Source organism: Rhea americana, unplaced genomic scaffold, assembly GCF_003343005.1.
Source record: "Rhea americana isolate MKP2758 unplaced genomic scaffold, rheAme1 scaffold_235, whole genome shotgun sequence".
NCBI lineage: Eukaryota > Metazoa > Chordata > Aves > Rheiformes > Rheidae > Rhea > Rhea americana.
In genome coordinates, this window is record NW_028186352.1 from 560,237 (window position 1) to 583,107 (window position 22,871).

General features: G+C 38.7%; 1 protein-coding gene across 1 annotated transcript in view; it reads right to left on the reverse strand.

Annotated features, from left to right (window-relative positions):
- DLG2 (discs large MAGUK scaffold protein 2) overlaps positions 1-22,871 on the reverse strand; it is a 1,005,691-nt gene that overhangs the window by 487,295 nt on the left and 495,525 nt on the right. The window lies entirely within an intron of this gene.

The following is a 22,871-nucleotide window of genomic DNA, read 5'->3' on the forward strand; positions in this document are numbered from 1 at the left end:
AAGGGAAGGGAAGGGAAGGGAAGGGAAGGGAAGGGAAGAGAGGAGAGCAATAAGCAGCAAAAGGAAGACTAGAGAAAATGTTGGCCCACTCCTGATTGGGGCATGGAACCTGGCGAAAAAAAAGGACATAGAAAAGTCTGGGGTACTCAACGCCTTCTTCACCTCTTGGACTGAAGACATGACTTATGGTGTAGAAGCTATAGACTTATCCTTGATGGAGGAGAAGAGACACTTCCCAGCAGTGCCAATGAAAGGACAAGAGGCAAAGAACGCAAATTAAAATATAGGAAATTCCATTTAAATGTATGGGGGAAAAAAAACATTTTTACTGAGAGAGTAGTCAAATATTGGAACAGGTTGCTGAGATAGGTTTTGGAGTCTCCAGCCCTGGACATACTCAAAACCTGACCGGACACAGTCCTGAGCAACCCATTCTAGTTCAGCCTGCTTTGAGCAGGAGGCTTAAACTATCCGATCTCCACAGCTCCCTTCAGCCTCATCCGCACTGTGACACTGTGTTTTCTTGTCCTCTCTTGCTTGCATTCGCCTTGTTCAAAAGAAAACCAGGGGAGTAGTGGAGTCTTCATCCCTGGAGATGTTTAAAATGTGCCTGGACGTGATCCTGTCTAACATGTTCTAGGTAACCTTGCTTGAGCAGGGGGGTTGGACTRGACGATCTCCAGAGGTTCCTTCCAACCTCAACCATTCTGTGATTCTGTGAAAAAGGAAGATATTGCAACAGCAATATCTCACAACTTTCTGAACTTTTCCTCTTATGCAGCACAGCCTTAGCACTTCATTATCTAGCTAACCTAACATAAACTAATGTAGCCTTGTTAGTCTTCTCTCTTTGCACTAAGCAAAACACATTTTATTACRATATAATAGAAGAAAATATTAATCTAACATTTATCCTCACAGTATAGACAAATTCCAATTCACATATACCTTTAGGTTAAAGATATACCTTATGACTCAATGAATAATGTATTCCAGGCATTGCCATAGCAGAACTACTAGAAGTAACCTAGTAGGGTTTGGGATTGTCATTGAAGGCAGTTCTTTTTATCACAAGCTTTGATTAAGGAAAGCAGCTACACGCTTTAATTTAGTGCTTTTCTGAGCAGAAAACTTCGAAAGTGATAATGAAAAGAAATAAAAGAACATCCAGAGGGACTATCATATTATAATCCAGCACCAACACAGAAATCACATTTAAAGTACTCTAAACAGGTTGAAAATACTTTCTATTATTATGGAAATTTTCACAGATGCACATTTAAGGACAAAAAGGACTTCTATGAGAATTTTATCTGACCTCCTGCATAATTTGGCTCATAGACACCCATCCCATAATTTCTATCACATCATACTCCTATAATTTTAGCTAGAAAATATTCTTCAGAGAAAAATCCAGCCATTAAGTCACGAAAAGAATAGAATTATTAAAAGTTTTCATAAAGATAGATGTTTAAGTGTATTTGAATACGACTTCTCTTCTGATTTGACCTTGACTAAACTGAAAGCACATAGAAAATTTTACAAAGAACGTTAGATGGGAGCAATACCAATATCTGCCTAGCTACCTCTGCTGTGAAAGCTCTTTTTATTTTAGTAACATTTTGTGTACAAAAGCATTTTCCAGAAACTAATATAGTATGTTCAATACATTTTTATACCCAAGCTTAATTACGAAAGCTTTTTCATAATAACAAATATTGTCCCAAGCAGAGACTATATTTAATAAATATGCTTATTATTTTCCTTAATGAAAGCCATGTTTAAAAATTGCAGTTAATCCCATTACACTGTACTTCAATTATACAACCCAGCTCCTACCCTCCTGCTGRTAGAAGACTACCTCATCTTAGTTTCCAATTATATACATTAAGTCCTTCCAAACCCACCTTCATTATTACACACAGCACGCTTAGCTCTATCAGAGAAAAAGCTGTAATTGGGAAAGAGCAAAACACATTTTCAAGACTAAGATAATCACAAGAAAAGTTAATTATGTCAATTAAAATAATCTTCTCTCCACTCAACAAATATGACCTATTCCTACAGAGAAACACAGGAGGACAGGTTCAGATTCTTGATAAACTGTGGTATTACCACTGAAGTCATTCTTACTAGAACATTTGTGACAGAGCCAAATTTTGACTTTAAATTAGACCTTATTAAAAGAAAGGCCAGAAAGGACTATTAGCTCAACCCAGGGGCCTCCTTTAAAATATAGACCATAGTGTTTCAGATATACAACCCAAATTAAACTTAAATATTTAAGTTCTTGTACTAAWCTTATCTTTCCTAAAGCAAAACAGGACTACAAAAGGCCCTGAAAACTTATAGAATTAAAATGGTAGAGCATTAGAAATGAGGAAAGCCTCCATGGTCCCTGTCAGTCGTATTTGGTGATGCATTTCATCTCAACATCAGAAGGCAGTCAGCCGAAGCTATGAAATGTTGATTTTMACTACAGTTACAACAAGTCTGAGCTTCACGTGTTGAAGATATCGTCAAACACATTACAGACAGAGCAGCTCACCCCAAGCAGCACCAGAGAAGGCAACAAAGAAAGGACTCGCAGACACCATAAGCACCTAGGCCCTACCTTCAGGGCCTCAGGTTGTAAGTGCTTCTCTTCAGGAGTAACGTGGGCCCCATCTCTCCTTATTARCTGTTTCTGATGGTTAATTTTCCTTCCTCTGCACACTGTACCTTATTTTGACATTGACTTTGGCCATCTTCAAGAACCTTACTGCTTTTGGAATTCAGTCAAAGCTTTCAAAAGCCTATTCATTCTTATCACTTATTTTCTCCATATTTAATAGTACCCGCACAGCTGTTCCCATCCTTTACTTTAACGAGTGGAACTTTTTCACTCCCACCTCACAATGACTTATTTAAACCATTTTACATCCTACCTTTGAACATTTCCCATTTTTTGTTATTGTTCTATAAACACCAAAGGTAGATATAATATTCTAGAGAGCACYGTGATATTTCTGAAATGTCATTGTAAGCTCACTTTCAACCGGGTAGTTTAGATGAAAAGCACCACTATATTAGTAGCCTGGAATCTAATMCAGATTTTCCATCAGAAAAATTAACCCAGGATTCTGAGAAGACTTTGCTGCTGAACTTGTTTCTGACAGAASTTGCCTTGCTATTGGCACTAAAAACAAGCAAAATCAAAACCAGCCACAACTATTTTATAATTTATCCAAATATGTCTATATGCCAATCAAAATCACAGTTCTGGACTGCAATGCAAATACACTCTAATCAATGGCACATATAAGCAGGGAAAGGTATTTCACTCTATATCCTGGCTAGTCCTCTTTAAGGGCATCAACAGCAGCAGAGTCAACAAAATACGTATTTAAACTTACTTAAACTTGACAAAAGTCTTAAATCATTTTATGTGATGGAAGACTCAACAGAAAGCAAAAAGCTCTCTCTCATAAGCGTAATTAATAAGAGTTTACCCCTACTAATTCATACAGAATCTTGCAGATTCCTGGCAATTTGATGTACAAAAATTGCACTAACAATACACTTGACTTCTGCTGTCATTTCTTGAAGGTGTACTGCAGTTCATAAARTATTTTTGGTTTTGACATGGAAAAACTTATCCTAAAATTTCCAACCTCTTAATTTCTTTTATCCTGATTCCTTTTTCCTTATCACTTGCTGACTTTGTCAGAGAATTGGGATCACTGCCAAAGATGTTTACTTCAATTTTGTTTCCAGTCCTAAATTAGATTCCTCCTAAATACTGAATTAGATTATTAATCAGTTAAAATCTAAATCTTCATTATTAATTTACTAGAAACAATACAGCAGCTTGTAAAACATTTATGCAGCAGTAAATGGAGAGCCACTTTGCAGAGATCATGACATGCCTAATTTACTACCCAACTAAATATTTAATTACCAATTGTGGCAAAGCTGAAGGTGGTCTGTAGAAATTAAACACTCTTTTTTAATGATAGAAGTCTGAACTGTACTGTGTACAGCAATACTAAATTTCTAAAGCAAATACTAGGAAACACTCCCTTTTGCCGGTTTTCCCTTGCCATTTAAGTGCAGAAGTACGTACATTGGTATTCAGTTTATTTACTGGWAGTTCTCTTCCCCACAGTACTTTTTACAGAAATAAGTTTAAAATGACATTTTAAATTAACCAAAAAGATAATGCACTTCATACATCTATTGAAATAAATAAAAGTTTAAGACAAAAAAGTCTTTATAGGCTTTTATCAGATTTTTTTTCATTTGCAGTGTCATAGCTTTGATTCAACATCTTCCTCACTCAAAATACCACCTCTGATTAGAATCTGAGGTTTTAATGGGTGTCCTTCTTGGGTACGTATTTGTAATTATTTTTTTCAGATTTATGTTAAAACACGTGGCTCACGAGTGGTTTCGGAAGTTGCACGTAGAGACTTTGTAAAGCTGTGTCGACAGGGACTCAGCCTTCCCGCTGTTCCAGCTGCACGGCAAGCCACAGTATGTAACACATCTATCTAAGGTGAGCTTTCAAACAGGTACTCCTGGCTCAATAAATCTAGCTGAATTTGTTAGAAGCTGCTAAATAGATAGAATGATGGGCGAATGAGAACTTCTCATCTTTTTTTTTAAACGACTCCCTCTTATCATCTCACTAGCTCAAATAACAAGGMTCTCCAAAGAGGAGGGCAGGAGCTTTTTTACCTTCACAGGAGCAGCATGATGAATGCAGGGAGGAGGYGAAAGTAGCGTGGGAAAAGTTAAAACAGTATTTCAAGAGGAAGGGTTTTTTCGATAGAATATTACAACTAGTAAAATAACGAACAGCATATAAACATATTGCCCCTCAGAAAAGGGATAGCAAATAGGCACCTTCACTTAATCCTCAACAACTATTCCAAAACCGCCAACAGATGCTTCTTCACTGTCAAGCTGTTTTTGTTAATCACAGAATTTACCAATCTTTTGCTACTTTACATAAAGTCTTACCAAAAGTAGTCATTCGAAATCTTTAATGTAAGCTGTCAGCTAAGAAAACCAAAACTATATATATGTAAGTCATCAGCTTACTGGAGAAAACTATCATTTTTTGAAACTGAGCAAAAATATTCCCTGAAATAATAGGTGGAAGGAAACACAACTGATGTTTACTACAGTGTATTTTCATAGAACAGCAACAATAAAATATTGATTATAAGAGGATAAACTGCTTAATGTTCCTACATTTTCCTCATTTCTCAAGGCTAAAGAATATCAGATAGATTTAATGAATAACCATTCAAGACTGCGAACAGAATAAAGACGTATTCATTTGGTAGCAGGCTTTACTCATCAGCCTCTAATTCGTTATCCTAACAATATGACCTTGTCTTTCAAGGCAACAACTCCTCAAAAAAACTTTTTAAAAGTAGAGTGAGTGAGATCACTGAGGTTAATCAATCCACACTCAGTTTAAACACCACTGCCTGCAGTATGGAAGAAGGTTTTAATAGAAGACAGACAGCAGTAAATTGAAGCAGTCCTAGTCCAGGACTGCAGTACTGACTTTTCATCCCAAGTTTGCTATTTAAATTTGACTCCAGTTGAATAACAGCAGTTATTGCACTGCCAGGCTTCATGAAAGGTGCGTGAGAGCCTCAGACTCATTAATACTGGCTAAGATTAAAKAAAGTGATTAACTAACAGGATAGCTGAGCACGATGAGTCACTCAGCAGTGTACTGGTACCATCACTGGTTGTCTCAGAAGAGCTATGAATCGTGCAAGCTGGGTAACTTCAAATACTTTCTCTGTATCTAGGCTGTCATTTCAGAACAGACTTGGAATGTGAAAAACGAAAGGAGAGAAAAAAACCCTCAGGGGGAAACCTTGTTTTGCCATTTTTTCCAGCTAAAGAGAGCTTCACTCTTCAGTTTGCGAATGCTTCTCATGACATTTGGATCTCCTTCCTAGTGGTAAAACTATCATAGTGCATGTACTAGCTAATCCCTCGATTTTCTCAAATTGCTGTTAACAGCTCTGAAGCTGTTAACATATATTAAAGCTATAACCACATATTCTTCACAAAGTTTTTTTTGACAGGCATCAACTTTTTAACTAGTGTGTGGCACACTGAAGATGCACCATAAGGAATGGAAGCCCCTCCTTTAAAATAAAACTGCCTTGAGGCTCATGTTATACGACAATAACTCCAAGTTTTACTGAAGCTGTTTGCACACACCCCTCTTTCACAGGGTGCCATCAAGTGGGAACAAGTTAAACATGTCTTAGCTTTAGTACCCTAAAATAGTATATTAAAAATATAAAGCTTGATTTTATATATGTACCTTAGAACCTAATGAGAAAATTTTCATCTGTTTTCTCCAGAAACTTTGATGCCAAAGGACAGACTGCTTCTTGTCAGTGCTTCAAACTGATCTCTATTTGCAAACATAGTGAGTGATGCCAAATGCAGTTCAGAACGCAAATCAAACAAGTATTTTATTATGCGCTGTTTTGCATTGCATATGCAAGACGGAGAAGCAAGTAATGCCAAAAAAAAATCATACTTGCACATCACACAAGTTATTTTCATAATATACTTCAGCACTGCATAAAAATGCAAAGAAATAAAACAATCCAAATAAAATAATGAACACCTTATGAATTAAATATTATATTCACAATGCCACACACTGGGATTTAACTGATCATGATATATAGTGCAGATCAAGAGTGGAAAAATCCAAGCAAAAGTTACAGATACAGTAGATGCTACTTTTTTTTATCAGCTGATAACAATAAATTATTTATGGACTTATTGTGAAAATTAGTTATGTTATGTTATTTATGCAAACAGGAAATGGAAACTGAGATCCCCTCCTCCCCCCCMAAAAAAGATGGTAGCTTGTCCTTTGATGAGAAAAAAACTCGCTATTTATTAGAAGCAAATCCAAAGTGATTCCATTTGCATCCCAACAGGAGCGCTCAGAGTAGCAATTAATGCAACCATGATGTGGCACTTGTTTTCCAAATGTCTTCCTGTTCTTCTTTGTTTTGGTTTTAAGCAAACAAGATGGAAAAGTTACTTYAGTTGTCTCTGACAGGGAATCACCATGCCGGCTAAATAAATCAGCAAAGGATTTTTTTTTTCAGTGACATACAGCAGGGCCCCAACAGATTATGAATTTAAGACCTTGTTGCACCTTACAGGCCAATTTATGCTTGAACAGCAGTCTGTAGGGCAGGATGATAACGCGCAAGGGAAAGAAGAGGTTTCACGAACATATGGCAGATAGCTAAGATTAATTTAGAGTCTTCCTGGATTAAGTCAGTGTACAAGAGCAGGGACATTTTTTTTCCTCTATGAGTTCACTTATAGTTGATTAACAAACATTTCTTCGATAAGCAAAGGCCAGTTTAAACAAGAGTTCCTCTTTGTATTAGTTACTATGGATGGTGCTGGGCCCTCGCAGCTAGGCTAGCAAAACAGCAGGAATATCCCTCATAGAGGCAAAWAAAAGGAAAAAGATTAATTTACGAGAAAGGTTTGCAGAGGATTAACTTCACCAGTTTATTATTCCTCAGTATTTTATCTTAAAAAACATCACTCTTGCATTCTTGCAAGATGAGTTGAATTTATTTATGACAATATTGATGATTGTCGGGTGGAGGTGAGTTATAAGCCTAATAAATCTCCACTTAATCAGCTTATTCCTACTGTTTTATATTAATCATGGTGCACATAGGATCATAACCAATTGCAAATAAGGAAAAGCAAAAAAAAAAAAAAAAAAAACCACATTTGAGTAGTTATATGTTTCTGGCTTAAATCACAATGTAAGATAATACCTTAGAATGCCAACTGTGCTTAAGGAAAAGCACAAACAACACAGGACGCAGGAACACTTGCATTTTTTTTCCTCCACACAGTTACGTGTAGAAAGACAAGATCTCTCCCTAAATCTGCCAAATGTACTCAAAAAATACAACTGGAAAGATTCCTCCCAGGGTGCAAGGGGTAACTGTGGTATCTATTCGCATAGGTAGTCCTGCAAATAAACCATTCTGTCATTCTGTCCAGTCTGACCGACATGGGCCCTCTTTTGCCCAAATGCAACTAAATCCGTCCGCCGGCCCTCACTGCTTGCAGCAGCTACCTGAGCCGTCCCTTAATGAAGGAGCCCTTTTACCTGCGGCCAAGACAGTAACTAGATCTGAACATTTTATCCCTTCGCTGCAGTTCTAGGAGAAGGAAAATATTGTGATGAGCACTGGATTGAAAGAGAGCACTTACCAGCAAATCTGAGTTACCAAAGTATACATGCAAATATTGACCCAAAGAGAGAGTTTATCTTCTCTGCAATTAAATACTGATCAAATGAACTACTCATTTCTCTTTCAAATTAGCTTTCTGGACAGCTACTTGTAAACAAAATGAAAGCTTAGCAAGAATACACAGCCTAAATCAGCTTACTCTGCAATTAGCTACATTAAAACAAGGGTATGAGAATGATCTGGATAGCAAGTGTCCTCTTGACATGAAGAGATAATTGTCGCTTTTGCCRGAACACTATCAGAAGAATGACTAAATGTGACTGCATTTACTAATATTTTTTTCCTTCTTTTGTCACACATCCCAATTTTGTTAATCTTTTAAGGCAAATTTCCTCCTCTTYTCGAAAATATTTCTATGTAGGCTATCAGTGTACTAAGGATACTCAATTCATCCAAAAAGACTCTAATCCAAAACCCACAGAATGCAAAACATCTACTGGATTATCTTCTACTTACTCAGTCCAGGTAAGCAGCACATRAGGTAAAACTGGTCACTTAAACCGAGAATGTTCATTCTGCAAATAAGCTGCTCATGGGCAATTTTTATTTTTATTTATAGTTGGCAGTTGACGCTGTTTGTATCATTATTTATAGGTACATGCACACATTGTATAAGTTAGATTGCTTCTTTCTTGAATTACAAACCCCCTTCTGGGATACAACTTTGTATTTTCCAGTACAGGAGATCTGTTCTTAGAACTGCTAAGCTTGCAAGAGCACTTTGGTATCTRAAAATGAGAAAGAGATTTCTTCTAACAGTTTTATTCTGCAAAATAATGATGAAAGACAGCTTTCATTTATACACTTTATATGTGCACTGCTGTTTTGAAACCAAAAAGTTTCTTCTTTTAAAATGATTTTTTCTCTTCAGATGTAAAATCTCAATAACAAAACCAGTTCCACTGGTGTTTATATTTTGGGTCTAATGGTTCAAACAGGTTCCAGTTCTGAACAAGCAGGAAAACAAATGTTCACCTTCCCTGCTGAAATTCAATGATAAGGGGATTTTGGCAAACCTTTACTCGCTTTTAATACCAAACCTTGAAACCCAAATTTTATCAATGGAGTGAAGCATTATCAGAAGCTCTTTCACAGTGCCTCCGCTAACCCTCTCAGGTCAACGTGATTAATTGCTCGGCTACTTTTTTGTACCACTTCCAATCATTTAGAGTACTTACTTTTATAGCATAACTGCATGCAGTTAACATCTCTTGATTTCTGCTTGATTGTGGTTTAATGAGAAAAATTCGAGACATCAATCTTTGCTTTGAGCTATTCTAGTTCCGATGTTCAAATGATCACATTTACCCTCGTAACAATAATCCTTTCATCTGACAATCTCAAAGCATTTTAATAACTTTAATAATATAGGTAAGAGCAGTGGCTGCCTTGAAAAGAATTCAGTTGTTTTTAGGCAATATTAATGGCAGCATTCCCTGTACACTAAATATCTCACTACTTGAGGGCAAGAGTAACACTAGCAATCACACCAAGACAATCTCATTGAGGTAGAAAGTGCTTCTATAATACATGCAATACATGAGTGAAAGAGTTTATGATCTTACCTAAAGAGTTTATGATATAATAAAGGTTAAAGAACGTTGATATSCTTGAGTTTTCCATGGCAAAATGGGAACATTAAGAACTATTAACAAGCATTATTCCAMTTTACTTATAGAGATTCGAACCTCTAAGCAGGACTGGTTGAAAAAAACAGACTTCAGCTTTCCAAAGTTTGAGATTTTTTCAAAATCATTGGTTCCATTTCTGAATTAAAGTAAGACTTTTCAATTTGACTTAGGAACATGACTGGAATAAAAATGCTGGAGCACATCACCTAGCTCAAAAGAATCATTATCATCATGGTTAAGCCTGCTATTCATCCATTTCTTCACAGACATCTTATCTCCAGACAAAATTTTAACAATAAGAGTTCATTTCYGGGTTTTGAAAGCTTAAAATCTACCAGGAGGTCCTTAAGTTTTGTGGGGGAGTCAATGAGCCAATGCCCTGGGGGAGGTACTGATTCATCTGGCCAAAAATCTGACTCAAAAATTAGAGAGTGGCAACTCCACGTATGTGGGACCCATCGGCCTGCATGGAGGATCTTGCAATTCTTTGCACTATGGAGATGTGAGGAGCAGGGAGGTACAGGCAAGGGAACCCTGAGTGAGGAAGACGGGGCACTCTGGAGATTCTGGGACTCCCCCACAAATAGAGTCCCTTGTCCAGGACTGCAGCATGTCCACAGCAGCCCCAGGCTGTCATGCTCTTGCCTTTCTAGCTCTTCCCACAAAGAACTGGTGTAACCATCCTTCCTTCTCCCAYCATTGCACGTGCCCTCTAGCACTGTGAGCTCTGCTTTACACCTTGGGAAATCCATTTCACAGAACCACACGATAGCTGGGGTTGGCAGGACCTCTAGAAATCACATGGCCYGAAACCCCTGCTCAAGCAGTCTCAGCCGGAGCATGTTGCCCAGGACTGTATCTAGCCATGTCTCCAAGGCTGAAGACTCTACAACCTCCCTGGGCAACTCTTCCTAAGCAGTCACCYGGGAGATCCAAGTTCACCTCCCTTCTCGGCCCAGTTCAGATCAAGTCCCTCACGTTTCTTCAGGCTGTGCCTACATATCACAGAAACTTCGGAGGGAACCAGCTACTAGATGGTTCAATTAGTCTTTCGCCCCTATACTCTGGTCGGGGGACTGATTTGCACGCGTGTGTGCACGCATGAGTCCATGCTATCCCCTTACTTGCATCTTCTCCCCTCCAAAAATTTCATCTGTTTCTTAAGGAAACAAATAAGCCCCTGCAAAATTTTCATTTCTTAGAAAAACTCCTTTGACAAATTCCTGACTTGTGCTGGTCCAAAGAAGCTAAGTATAACATAGGATCTGGTGTGGAATCRTGCTCTTCTGATTCCTGCTACCAGATTTTAACTGCTTTCTGCACATATAAGCCATCACTACCATATATTACTTCCAAAAGCAAATTAAGAAAACAATACTTAATTTAAATCGTGCCCACAGATAAGATGCTAATTATTCTTCCACATAAAATATGTAAGATTAAACTACCTAATAATTTGATTATTCAAGTATTATACAAACAAACAGAATAAAAGCTGAGTCTGGAGGAACAAAAAAGCTATTTTTAATTTATTTGTTGACAGACATGTTTTCATATCRATGTTCTCCTTGTCGCCAAGGTATTGTACAGAAGATGTCAGTGTTGATCAGCTTCCAATCATCAATGGCACTTATGAGAGAAATTTAAACAACCTGCTAGGGATGGGATTTCCTGCTACTGCTGGAGTACGAATGTTCAAAAAAGCGTTTCTCTAAAAATTACCAGGTACAGCTTTCCAGTCTCAATAGTACTGACTCGAGCTGTGTCYTGGTTACTCTGAAAGTTTAACTGAATAAGTAGTAATATACAGATTTATGCAGAAATATTTACAAATAACTTAAGAGAACAGGAAATGAGCTATTTTTTTTTTAAAGCAACCTTTTAGACCATGTTGCAGAATATTATAATACAACGATATCTTTTCTAGMTGAATACTCTGGCACTTATGTAATTTCCCAGGATTACTGGAATAATCTGTATGCGTAAACATGTTAAACAACACATACTGAATCTGTTTTTAAAGCTGCTGAATGAGTTCACTGTGTCAGGAGTGGAATGGGTCCACTCATCCCRCTTCTCCCATCTTGGAGAAAGGCTGAAGGAAAAATGCTCCTCTGGAGGGAGCCCCTCAGGACCGAGAAGATCCAGTCTGCAACTTTTTTTCCTCCCATAGCAACACAACAAGCAGCATGAGAGTTTATGTGATGTCCGCTTTGCAGAAATATGATTAATAATAATAAAAAAAAGTTTGACAGCCCCATGTACAGCCAACTGCATTTCTAATTTCTCCCATACATATGGTGTTGAAAATACAAATCGCTATAATTTGGATAACTTMCCAGTGGCTCGGAGGTTTAAATTTCAGAATCACAATATAGCACTTTTTTAACCACTGGGAATCTTGTGCGGAAAAAGCAAATCTCTGTCCACTCTCCCCTCCCCCAACCATAAATATGATGATGTATTTTTGTTAATCATTTTCCTAGGTAAAGAGCCTCTCTAGCTACAGATGAATTCAGGCAGTGAATAATTACATACTGGATTGGTGGCTGCATTACATAGCCTAAGATATATCAAAGAAATAAAGGAGACCATTTATAAATTCTTTGACTACATCAAAGACAGAAAAGAAAAGAAGGAGCCATCATTATCAGACTAATGAGGTAACTTTATAACATTACATTTAAGGGTTTTTTTCCCCCAAACCTAATCTTCAGTTTTATAAAGAGAAATTAGTCCCATTTGGAAAATGATTTGTCTGTTAATTTAAGACAAAAAATGGGCTGCAGATCTAACTAAAGGCTTTCTATAACTAACAAAAAAGGCAATTATCTCAATATCCCACAAACATCATAACTGTAAATACTAAAAAAAAATTAAGTTTTGCTTATGAGAAATAGAAGAATCTTACTTACAAGGACTTGTAGAAAACAGCTAGTTAAACATAGTTAAATATTATGAGGGGAAAAATACTGGAAGATATCTCTGGTCATCTTCACACACCTATTTCTTTCTGAATAAAAGGGATCCGTGCTGCAACACAGTTTCAACAAGTATCATGAAAACAAATTCCCAACCATTATAAATGCTTATCGTGTTATTACGTYCTCATTGGTCCCATGTTAGAAAAAAAAAACATGCAAGGAGCAGAGAGTCAATAGTTGTTTAAGACCCTAATGTTGTCTGCTAACAAAAATAATGCAGCACAGCAACAAGTTCACTGGAGTGCTCCTGGTGCACAAGATACCAGATGTGCAGCTGTTTATTTTGCAGTAAATAAAGATTATAAAGACTTTTGAATGGATCATCTCCTGAGCATTTAATAACTAACAAGCAAACAAGTCAAGGATTCTTGCATGGAATTATGAATAGCATTAGGTCATTATTCAGGGTATTAAAAAAAAATAAAATAAAATAACCAGATAGAGAACAGCCTGCCAGCAGGCAGCTTACATGAGACATAAGGCTTTCTATCCCCACCAGGAACATACCTTCTCTGATTTTGCTTTCCTGGCGTTATGCACAAACCTGCGTCCCAGCTTCTTGGCATACCAAATAGAGGCAAACATTGTAGTGAGAGAAGATTTCAGGCTGAATATGCAGCAGAAAAAAAAAAAAAAAAAAATCCCCTGCCACCGGCACCGAGATACAAATCTAATGCTGGTTAAGGTCTCTCTCAACTATGCTGTTGCTTTGTCAGATCCTCTCATGCTGCCTTTTGACAAAAAGAAAAAAAAAGCCCAACAAACCCCAATGTGGCCAGGCTGCAGGTGTATTTACATACTGCCAGCAGGAAGTCCAGGGTGAGGCATCTTTGCATCCAGCTCACATCCAGTCTGTTAAGTGCCTGTCTGCAGTTCTTTAGCACTGTCACCACAAACTACATATGTGTCAGCGTGAAAGGAAGCTGCAGTAAACTACTGTAGCAGACAGCTCACCTCCTCTTTGCGTGTGCTGAAATTTAACTCCTTGGTTCTCCTCGACTTGCCGGCATGCAACGGAAAGCAGCAGCAGTTCGAACAGGAGATGCACAGCACTGCAGGAAAAGCAAGGGGTACCGAGGTGCCAAAAATAGAAATGGCTATTAACTGTTCAGGTGAGGGAACAGGTGTTTTACATGACCCAGGGCAATTAAAATGTGAACAGGGAATAGACTTTAGTTTGTTCAAGTGGTCTGGGATATTTTCAGAGATGTATTTTTGCTGCCTAGTTTCAGTTTGCAACTAAAAGACATCATAGCTCTTCGGTTCACTGATGTCATACATGCTTTTCAGGAGGATTTGAGACTCATTCAAGGATTTCTGCTTTTCTTTTATATTGGTTCTGGGAAATAGCAAACCGATAATTTTTTCAAATTAATCTTCAGGCTCTTCCTTTCCTAATCTTGCTTGTTCTTCTTTCCTTAGTTGCAAGTTATTTTACATCAGGAGTTGAGAAGTGCTTACAAACGCCTATTTTTGCAGTGAAACAGCAATCTACTGCTCTCCTTTGGCCACATACCTCTGCTTTAACCCTTGCATCTCTCCCCAGTTAAGACTGCTGCTAAACAGCAAGCAGACACATACCTTTTTGGGCTCCTGACATATGACTAACCAGATGTTCCTCCCGGCCAGAYGCAGTATTGAAGCTGTAAACTTACAGGGTTTAGGGCTGGGTTTTGCTTTTGACAGGAGTCAACATTAAAGGACAAATCCTGCCTCTTTCCCTCCTGCCCAGGACTACGGAAATCCTGTCCCTTAGGAGAACCAGAGCTGCTCTCGGTGCAGGGCAGCAGATGTGAAGCGCACATAGAGGAGTGATTTATGCTCTGCTTTTCTGTGGTAAAGAGCAAATAAAAAGGAATAGAGGCACAGCAAAGGAAATATAGTCATAGCAATCTAGTATAAGGCTCCTGGGGCCAAGGAAGCTATTTTTCTGCCCTAAGATTTTCAGAGAATAGCTGAAACTATTCTCTCTAGGATTCATGAATTCAGAAGGGAATATGTTCCTTTTCCACTTAAAATTCACAAACCATCCAAGCTACTGGAGCTGCACGGCATCACCCGAGATTTGAACCTGGAGGCAGATACTGCTTGCTTCTGTTCAGATTAGAAAGAGTTCAAAGAATCTCTTCAAAACATTTTAAAATGGAAAGTTGGTTAATTAAATGGCAATTCTGAGATAGTGACGTTTTTGTCAAGGAAATTCCAAAGTATGTGTTTGCTTTTTGCTTGACGTCTAACAGCTTCTGGCCACAGAAGTGGTAACTTTTTAGGGGAAGAGAATAGTTTCTGATTACTTCCAATTCAAACATTTAGCTAATCTTGGCAGTTATAAAGTTGTGAATCCTTAAGACAGAGTAAAACCCTGTCTTTTTTGGAACATAGTTGCTGTAGAAGAGCTATCTGTCTATAATATTGTTCCAGTTCTCTAAGATGATGGTAAGAGAATGGATTCACTAAGGTGCAAAAACATTATTACACTTGGGAGTAAAGGTACGTCACTCAGCACCTGAGCCCTATATGAGAGGAAAAAGAGGAGACGGAGGAAAGATTCCCTAAAAACTTTAGGAAGAAACCAGGGATCTTGGGTCTAGGATGGCTCTTACTGCAAGGAAACATGGTAGATGAAGGAAAGGAGAAGCAAYATAATTACCCAGCTTAGCCAACACTATAAATGTAAATGCAAAAAGAACAGAAAATAATTCTCGCATGTATGCATAAACAGTAGAACACCTCTCCCACTCTGCTGCCATGCTTTTATGAACAGCATAAGTATATTCCGAAATCATTGCACTACCACCAAAAAAGGGTACATTCTCTCAAGCAACTATTTATATACAGTCTTAGGTACGTTCAGCAGCCGAGAAAATTGAAGGAAGCGCTCATTAAACAATAAAACCTCCTTTTATGACTTCTAYTATCAACATTAGCAGCTTTACTGAACTATTTATTCAGAAAAGTAGGAAGCAATAAAAAGTCACAATTCATCCCACTTAAAAGAAAAAAAAATACATTGTTAATTCTAGGAATAATGACAAAGCAATGGGGTGATAATTGTCTCCACCCACTGAAAACGTTAGATCGGGAAGCATAAACCTYGCCAGATATCTGGGGTTTATTCTAATAAGAAATGCATTTTAACTGTTTGCATGCGTTTGTGGATCTATCCAAAACCTACAAGACAGAAACGGCCAGGCTACAAGCCATTTTACTACTGCTCCATCATGCAGTCATCTGTCATATACTGTCAATAGCAGGTTTAATAGGTCTGTACCAATAGCCATGGATTTTATTATCACTAATATCTTACTGTAACCATAATGAAGCCTGTATTTTACAGAAGTATTACAAGCAGAGCCGCTTTAGAAGAAGAATTGGGGTTCCCAGCTGTGGTCTGCTCACAGGAGTAATACGTACTTTAGCTTGCTCACTGAAGTGCTACATTACAAGGACAGCAAGATGCATGCAATTGAGCAGCAATATTATCGCAGACAGGAGATAATCAGTTAAGAGTAAATTTTACAAGGGGATTCTTGTTGCAAAAGACTGAGTGGCTTTTTATAAACCGAGCAACTATACACTGCTATATATTACATTTAATTCTTGTGTCTGGGGGAGGAGAATTAGTCTTACCACAAACAGACACACGGGCATGAGCATAAAACAAGTACAGAGTTAAATCCTACTATTCTTATGATATGGCTCCACAACATTGAAGCGAGCGGCAATTGATGCCCAGCACCGAAACAGATGGTCGCTTCGAACACCTTGCCAATGGTTTGCAAGCACTGAGTAGCATCGGTATTTTGACCGTCAGCCTCCTCTTTCATTTCCAACACTGCTGTTTTACTTAAGCATGACATGTGAAGAAGCGCAGCGTAGCTTTCGACAGGGCATTAATCTTCCCTTGTTAAGGGATAACTCCTCACAGCGCCCAAGCAGGGTGTCAGCCTCCCCCACGCACACACCTGCARGGAAGATAGATGTTAGCAGTAAACTGCGTTTTTCTCCCACTTCTGTCTGAATATATACACACAGCGGTCATAAAACACGCAGGTAGTGCATTATGGACAAGGCCATTTAAAATACAAATGTTACCTTTCCTTACAAGAGCAGGAAGACAGACTAAAAGATTAGTCTTTCAGGGCTTGCAGAACTCCTTAGCTTCCAATGAAATGGCGAGGAGACAAAATAAGTTAAAATCGAAATCCTAAAGACTTAAAACAATCGCTTCGCTCCAAGGTTTATACGTTACCACTAGGCACAGCTGCAGATACAGGAACCAAGGTGATGATGTGCAATGAAGTTGGCTGACTCTCTTTTAGTGGTAGGCCACAACAGGTATTGATTTGGCTGACTGTATAAGCAATCATTTCTCATCCGCAACACATGTAATTATTCTACACATTTGCATGATGCCAAGACATGGTATTTACTGAGCAGAACATGAGGAAAGATAGGAATCTTAATTTCTGCCACTTTGTCTGGAAGACACAAGTTTTAGGCCTGCAGACCACACAAAATTTAAAGTAGGTGGGAGTCCTAAGGTCTTGTAATGACTTGATTTTTCATTTTTATAAACAGAGGTCTCATTGGACAACCCTTCATCCCCCTTTTGTACCGGGCAATGCTCTTAGTGGGAATCAACATATATTCTTACAAAAAAAAAAAAAGTTTACTCTTTCAGCACCACCAAAAACCCCTCTGAATTCTCTCCTGGTGAGGGCAAAAACCTCTCTGCAGCARTCATGACACAGATGAAAGATTAGTTTCTACTTACAGTATTTTCTGCCAATTACAACATTTCATAGCAGAATCAAWTTTTCATAATCAAAAAATAAAAATTCTATCACTGAGGTCTGAATTTTAAAGACAGGGAAAACTGGGTTACTTCAAAGCTAAATGCTTCTTTGGAGCATGTAAGTCATTGGCAGGAACAGTGCCCAATAATTCWGAGGACAGTCATGTATCCTGACAAAGAAATACTGCAGAGAAGAGAAGAAAAGCAGGAAAGGGAGGAATATGGGATAAAAACTGAAAAAAAAAAGGAGTAAAAATGAAATGATGTATATTAAGGATGGCAGAGGTCTATGCTCTTCTCTTCCAATTTCATTTTTTTCTAGGTTATCTAACTTTCTTAGTAATTCTTGTGCCAAATTTTTTCCCTTCAGAAATTATCCTTTCAGAAACTCAGCTGTGACGTTATGAGTTTGCTCCAGGTCCAGCTTTTCTCCTTAAACTGTAAGTAGCACACRCAGACATCTCTGCTGCCTTTTCTGATGTCTAGCAGAAGTGCCTTCTGCCAGAGGGCAGCAAGAGGTTGACACGTGAGGGCACAGCCCTGCRGAGAGCTGACGAAACAGAACACGAGTATGTCCCACGTGGCTCTCCTTGGAGTGTGGAGCCCCAAAACGTTGTGTAGCTGCCCTCTGCCATGCAATAATCACTGCTATTTTTCTGTTCCTCTGTCGCTTGCTGTGCTAGAGGCACGTAGCCTGCTGCATGCRGTGCATCGAGTCAAGAGGAGAGAGGACGAGGTGCTCTATGTAACTACATGAGATGCAGCTTTACCYGTGGAAGTAGGTGAAGCAGGAGACAAATGAGTTAAGTCTTAAACACGCGAGACTAGGCACATCCCTGCACACATCCCTGCACAGGGGGATGGATGCTCCAGCACACAGGTCCAGGACAACGCAGTGCAATGGCACGCGAGACAAAGTTTTCAACTTAGCCAGTTCTTTTTCCTCCTTTATTTGTTATGCTTTGGAACGGAGACAGACTTAATTATGGTACTTAATTTTGATTTTAGAAATTGATTTTCCACTCCAGTTTCTGCTGGTGCAGAGGAAACTCCAGTGAGTCACTCGATTAGTATTACAACCATTAGCAGCCTTAAAGTAAACAACAACAAAAATACCCTTGAAAAAACGCCACTTTGTTCTTGTCTTTGTCCCTAGTTCAGCACAAATTATTTCCAACTTACACCTTACGTTTCTTCCTGCTATATTAAGAAATCAAAGCCAAAATGGTGTATAAAATCCTCAGATGTGCCATTATGCTGCTCACATTCTTGTATCAATCAAAGCGCAGAGTCTATAGCAAAGTTACGTATATGCATGGCAAGTACTCCTGCAGGAAATAACATAAACAACAAAATTTATCCCCAGGGAGGGCAAAAAGAAAGAATAAACCACATATTGCAAGCAGTGTTTATGTATGTCACTAGTGCGCTTTGCAAGGGACTTGCCAAATATAATCCTGAACAAAACTGAGTCACGTGGAAACTATTAAATTGCCGCRCTGTGTACATTCCTCCCACCCGTAGTACTTAAGTACCTTTGTTTTCTTTGTGCTTACAAATACCTCTGTGAGATGGTCGAACACTTATCCCTCCCTTATCCTCCTTTAAAAAAAGGAGGAGATAAGAACAAAGAAGTAAAGTGGCAATGGCTGCCCAGAAATTAGAGGATCCGGAAGCCCCAAATCTCCATTTCTTGCAGTGACCGCCTGGCCCGCGGTCTGCYGGGGCCCTCCCCAAGCCAAGTAGAAGCCACATCACTAGGTTAACCCTACTGCTTAGCCCAAAATAATAAACTCTCTGAAGCATCTTAATACAGTGGGCTGACCATGCTCAATGCTGCACCAGCCACGGTTTTCTGACACTTTGAGCAAAAGGGGAGCATTAGAGAGGCAGCAGTCTCCATTTACCCATCCACAGATACCTCAGAGATATATTCTTATATATCATAGATATATATCAACTTTCAGAGCAACAGCAACTGGGACAGCCTTTAACGAGCTGTTCATCTCATTACTAATCACACTCACAAACACAAATGGTTGCAGGTACGAGCATGGGAGTATATCATCCCATCAYGAATGTTACTTTATTCTTGGCTGGTTACAAGCTTCTTTCTCTTTCAAAGCCCTCCTTAAATCTCACTTTCACTTTATCAGCCCCGGGAGTGAAATTAAAAAGTCGGTTTAAGCAGAATCACTGCAAGTTATAACCGCTGTATCAACGAAACGCGCAGCCTCCTCTGACCCAGCAACATTTAACGGCTTCAGGTCAATCTGCCTAGCCCTTRTTCTTACATCGAGCTCTCCAAAAAGCTCTTAAGCACAATAAGCAAGTTTTCATTGGAATATGAAACATGAAAAACTTATTTATTTGTTTATYAGCAGACCTAAAAGTGACTGGCTCAAACAGGACAGGGATAAGGAGAGCTATGAGCTAACCTCAGCCTCCTGCATCCTTGCGAAYAGATGAGTGTATACGTGCTTGGGTTCAGTCAGCTCAGCCCATTTCTGAGTGCTGCACAGCCTGCAAACTGCATGGTGGGATTCTCACTTAGGGATATATATATGTTTATGCTGTAAGTCCCTCAGGGATAGGTCCTACAGTTCAATATAGCTTGGGAAGTCAAAAATCATTTCAGAGAGAAATAATTGTAAAGGCCATTGCTGCATTGCTTAGGTGCTGAGCATGGGCTGAAAAAGCAATCTCATGAAACTGCAAAAAGAAAGAAACAGGGAGGAAAAGCTTCTACTTAGTCACTCTAAATACAAAATAATCTACTACTAAGTATGATAGGTAGACAACAGTAAAAGTATTCATYGAGGCCTGGCTAAAACTCTTGCTTCCCATGAGCACAGAGAAGAAATAAGTCTGTGCTTCTGCAGCTGCTTCACCCCCTCTCTGTCCCCCAAGCAATGCACAGCGAGAATAGCCCAAATCCTTACTGCCGAGACGCCAGGATTCCTCCCTTAATTCTGCCACCGCTTTTCTACATGAGCTTGATTATTCTCTGCCTGCCAGCTGCTCACTCTTGAAATGAAAAGAATAATGCTCTACCGCACTGGGACATGCTAAAGATAAAAGTATTAATGAATTTAAAGTAATGAGATAGAAAGCATTGCAGAAAAAAAGAGACCATCTACCTCCGCACTGGTTTATACAGAACCGAACACACTTCTCCTGAAAGACGTGTGCGAGTCCATCACAAAGCTGATTACGCAAATGGTTCATTGTAATGTGAAACCAGAAAAGGCCCATATTCTCAATAAAGGGAAGTATTACTGCAGCTTTCTTGGAAATACAGAAAAGAACTGAAGAAGAATATGAGCTCAAAGTAAAGAAAACATTTCTGTTTTACTTATGAGAAGGCCTTCAGAAGAAAAAAAATATATAACAAACACTAAAATATGAACTGTAAATTTACTTGCTTCAAACATAATCTAAATTAATTAATCACATGCTAACAAGGATAGGAGAATATTTTAGTGCCTTTTTTTCTAATCATTACTGTTCACACGTGACCCCATGACATGTGGTTGCTGCAGACAGTCTGTTTTACTCACATTCCTTGGGACAAGTATGAGAAACACAGTTGTGGAGGGAAGTTTTTCATTGCTGTGGATTTGGGCATTTTGAGAAGATTTGAGGCAGCATATGGCTGGTGGGACATACTTTGAAAACATATGGACTAGAACTGATCCAAAAAAAAAAAAAATCCAGAAAAATTGTTTTTAGCTTTTTAGGACAACAATGAAAAATAGTATCTTTTCAAACACTTTAAAGTTTTTAAATTTAATCTGAGCGTTTCAAGAAAACAAGAACTTTCTGAGTTCTCTAACTAGTAGAAAATTGAGAAAGTGTTCCCTGAAATTGTCAAAATATTTGTCATTCTTTTTAATCAAAAATCAGAACATTTCAGCCAGCTCTAGAGCTGTCAATACTGGCTGCCTAAATTACATTTACATTTAGCTTTCCATTGGGAGCTCAGTCAAGAGATATTTTAAAAATTTCTGTTCTGCACATCTCACTGGAAATACTTTCGATTCATACATCTCACGGTTGCAAAGATTCTCCCACACCCCTTGGCAAATCATTTTTTGCCAACCCAGGCACATCAGTTGTCTTCTCACATGTCACCCAGACTTCATGAAGGTGCAAGAATGAACTCACCTGAACTTTTAGAAAAGCATCATAAGTAGGAAGAGGAAAGTATCACAAAAGCAAGCAATAAGCTGCTTTGCCTTTTCCTTGCATACTGGTAAGCAACAATTTCATGCCTAGACTTTGCAGAAGCAGAACRAAGACAAACAAGCAACACTCACCACAGCTAACCACATACAAAATTTAATACCCCTCACTTCTTATGATTCATTTTTCCCTCCACGGAGTGATGCACCAGAACAAGCAGTTCCAAATATCGCAGTTATTTGTTATTCCCCTACTCTGCATGGCTCCTGCTGAGCCTGCTAGGTAGTGAACTGAACCAAAGTGATTCTTCCTTCAAGCTCAGAGAATTAAATAATGAGCAATATGGCAAAATCACATTCCCAGAGATGGAGATCTCTGATCTTACTCAAGAGAAACTAATATTTTTCTCCACTTTCCATGTCAACATTCAAAGTCTTAAAGGGTTTAGAGAAGGTAAAAGTAATGAAAGGCTCCAGCGTTTAAGGATTGCATTATCCTAACGGGTTTGATCTTCTAGATACTGCTGGTTATCAGAGACCACCAGTCTTTAATAATATCAGTTGATTTGTGTTATGGTGGAGGCCAAGTTCTGGTCCAGATCAGACCCTTCTTGTGGACAGTACTGTGTAAAACGGGTAGTAAGGGAGAGTGGTAATAAGGAAGAGTGCTTTCAGTCATCTGCAGCTGCCTGCGCACCTTGTGCTAACCTGCGAAACATCTGTCCCTGAAGAATCATGCCCAACTGCCAGAACTGCTCTGTTAAAATGCCCGCTGACACGTCTACTTGCTTTCCAGCTTCCACTTTCAGGTACATACTAGCCATTTATGCACTTGCAGATCTTTACAAAACAGTGGATTGAGTAATAGAATCATGGAAAAGTCCTACTGCATCTGCCCATAGTAATGGCGTAGGGAGAGACATCAAGGTGAGACAGTAGATTGA